Source organism: Rhinolophus sinicus, chromosome 6 (assembly GCF_057876585.1).
Source record: "Rhinolophus sinicus isolate RSI-liver-muscle chromosome 6, RSI-T2T, whole genome shotgun sequence".
NCBI lineage: Eukaryota > Metazoa > Chordata > Mammalia > Chiroptera > Rhinolophidae > Rhinolophus > Rhinolophus sinicus.
This window is the reverse complement of record NC_142506.1, coordinates 23,634,288-23,637,897: the sequence shown is the minus strand read 5'-3', so window position 1 is coordinate 23,637,897 and position 3,610 is coordinate 23,634,288. Positions and strand designations below refer to the sequence as shown.

General features: G+C 40.9%; 1 non-coding gene across 1 annotated transcript; it reads left to right on the top strand.

The window, feature by feature from the left end:
* Positions 1 to 471: 471 nt before the first annotated feature.
* LOC148757841 (RNase MRP) lies at positions 472 to 682 on the top strand. Its single transcript, XR_016021646.1, has one exon.
* The last annotated feature ends 2,928 nt before the right edge of the window (positions 683 to 3,610 follow it).

Here is a 3,610-nt window from a genome sequence, read left to right as displayed (position 1 = left end):
AACAAAAGTAATTACAACTCCACTCCTCTTCCTCCCTTTCTTTGCTCTAATGATATTGGTCATCTTTCTGTCTTTGGATTCTCTAAGCCCTTTCCATGTTTAGGGATTTTGTATTTTCTCTTCTATCTACCTGGAATGTTCTGCCTCAGATCTTCTCGCTCAGGATTTGAGTTGAATATCATCTCCTGAGAGAATGCTTTCCTGTTTCCCCCCTCCCTCAGCGTCAAGTCGTCACCCCCACGCAAGTCACTCTATCACATTAAACTGCTTTATTTTCTTCATGGCAATGATGACTTTTTAAAATTGCAACGTCTATTTATCTGTTGATTATTTTCTCACACAGAATATAAATTCCATGAAAGTAAAGCTTTCCATGAAAATGAATCTCTCCTATTCACCACTATATCCCAATTTATAGAAGACCAAACCACCACTTTCATCTGGACAGTTAAGTTCAGTTTTCTTTTTTCCCCTAGGCTATAGACCAAGGACTTGTTCCTTATTTGTGCCTGGGGGGAAAGTCTCCGGACCTCGGGGCATAGAGTGCCGCGTGCTCAGGTAGGTAGATGCTCCCTGCTTTATACACCGTTAAACCCACCAAGATTTCCTTTTTCCATTTTGGATGACAATTATGTGCCTGGCAATAGAAATACAGAGTTCGAGGGGACATAACACTAGTTATTATTTCTGAATTAAGGAAATAAATAATTAAAATGAAAACAAGTTAGAGAAAGATGTGGAAGGAAAAGTAAAGTCTCTTCTTTCTTTCCACTCCCAGCCTCAGTTGCATTCCCCAGGAATTTAACCTTTAACTTTCAAATATTTCTATTTTAAATGCTTCCAGTAGTTACCACTGGAACTCTAAGTAATATATTTATATTTCTTATATTTATCGGGGTGAGACAGCATCTCACCATGAAGATAAGGAATTTGGTGTATTTCTCTGCATCTCCCTCCCCTTCCCTACTTTATGTCCCATTTCTTTTTTTTCAGATTTGTATTAAAAATATACTCCATGAGGGTCCATATTTTATTAAAAATATAGCTAACATACAATATTATATGAGTTTCAGAGGTACACCATTGTTCAAAATTTATAGACCTAAAGAAGTGATCACATGATAAGTCCAGCAACCATCTGACACCATATTACGCTGTCACAATATTATTGACTATATTTCCCATGCTGTATATTACATCCCCATGACTTATTTGTTTTATACCTGGAAATTTGGACCACTATTGTCCTTCACCTTCTCCCCTTTTAAATTTTTCAATTACAGTTGACATTCAATATTATTTTATATTAATTTCAGGCGTACAGCATAGTGGTTAGACATTTATATAATTTAAGAAGTGATCCCCCTGACTAGTCTAGTACCCACCTGGCACTATACGTAGTTATTACCATATTTATTATTGACTGTATTCCCTATGCTTTACTTTACACCCCCATGGCTATTTTTTAACTACCAATTTGTACTTCTTAATCCCTTGACCTTTTTCACCCTGTCCCCCAACCCTCTCCCATCTATCACCCCAATAAATCTAGTACCCATCTGACATCATACATAGTTATTACAGTATTATCGACTATATTCCTTATGCCACACCCTAAATCTCCATCACTCTTTGTAACAAACAATTTGTACTTCTTAATCCCTTCCTTTTTTTCACTCACCCCCCCCCCCAACCTTCCTCCCATCTGGAAAACCATCAAAATGTTCTCTGTATCTATCAGTTTCTTTCTGATTTGTTTGTTTATTTTGTTCTTTAGATTCCACATATAAGCAAAATCTCATTGCATCTGTCTTTCCCTGTCTGACTTACTCCACTCAGCACAATATCCTCCAGGTCCATCCATGCCACCACAGATGACAAGAACTCATTCCCTTCCATGGCCAAATAGTATTCCACTGTACATATGTACCACCTCCTCTTTATCCATCCATTCATTGACGGACATCCAGGCTGCCTCCACATCTTGGCCTTTGTAAACAATGCTGCAATGAATATATGGATGCACATGGCTTGTTGAAGTAGGGTTTTGGGTTTCTTCAGATAAATACCCAGAAGTGAGATTACTGGGTCCTTCTTCGTCTCATTATAGCCTTTGTTTTAAAGTCTGTTTTTGTCTGTTTAAGTATGGATATCCCGGCTTTTGTTTGTTTGTTTGTTTCTACTTTCTTGAAATATCTTTTTCCATCTCTTTACATCTGTGTGTGTGTGTGTGTGTGTGTGTATGTGTGTGTGTTTCGAGCTGAAGTGATTTCTTGTAGGCAGTGTATGTAAATGTTTTGTTTTCTTATCCATTCATCCCTATGTCTTTTGATTGGAACATTTTATCCATTTACATTAAAAGTAATTGTTGATAGATATGTAGCTATTGTCATTTTATTATTCATAATATTTTTTTCCTGTCTTAAAGAAGTCCCTCTAACATTCCTTGTAATACTGGTTTGGCCTCAGGGAGTCACTAGAGTGGAAACAGTTGTGCTCACCGGTTAATTGGTTTGGTGCCAGGGCTGAGCCTGGGGCTACTAAGGTAAAGTTCCAGAGCACACCAAGGCCAGTCCTTGTCTGCCTGGGGCCCGTGACTACAATAGTTTTCCAAGAAAGAGTGCTGGTTGCTCACTGAGAAAGTGTCTCTGGTGTTGGGGGAGTTGGGCGGGGCGGGTCCCAGTGAGTCAGGGCAGGGTGGAACTTCCGGAGCGCACCAGACCAATCAGATTCAGATTTGGCCATAAGCGCAGGGAGTGGGCTCAGCACATTAAAGATGGTGGCAGCCTGCCAGCTACACGGGAGGAGGACACACCAGGGAAAATGGTGGCTGTCCTCCAGCCCTGGCCACAAAGCCACGTACCTCAGTCTGCTCCCCGTATGTCTCTGATACCCTCTCTGAGTCACCGTCCCTCTGCTGGAGCCCAAGGTGAGTCCTGCGAGTGAGTGAGTGTGTGCTCTGGCTATTTGAGAGGACGTCTGTGTTTCCGGTAGCCTTCCATCCCACCTGGATGGTTGGAATCCCCACTGTTTTTCACAGCCAGACGTTGTGGGGATTCCTCTTCCCCTGGACTGGGGAGCCTGGGGTGGGTTTGGGGTCATTTGCCCCTCCAGGAGTGGGGGAGGGTAGATCTCTGTGGCCAAGATATCTCTCTGTTTTCAACCACCACTCAGAGGTTTGGTGCTGGACTGTTCCGTGTCTCCACCCCACCTACCAGTCTCAATGTGGCTTCTTCTTTATACGCTTAGTTATGAAACTTCTTTTCAGCAAGACTTCAGGTGGTTCTCCAGATTGATTATTCTATAATTTACTTGTAATTTTGATGTGTTCATGGGGTGAGGAGGAGCACAGTGTTTATCTATTCTGCTATGTTATATCTTTCAAGAGCATGGTTTTTGTTGAAACAAGTGATCAACTTTTGGAAGACAGAATTTGGATAGACTCATAAAGAGATAATTGTACAATAGTGTGGTTAGTGCTATAATAAAGCGGGTGAATTGCTTTATCTATATCTTTTTCTTTCTTTATTGCCACAAATACCCAAAGTTCCTTTGCCTTTGAGGCATCTCCAGAACACCAGTCTTCCTCTACCAATGAAATTATCTTTAC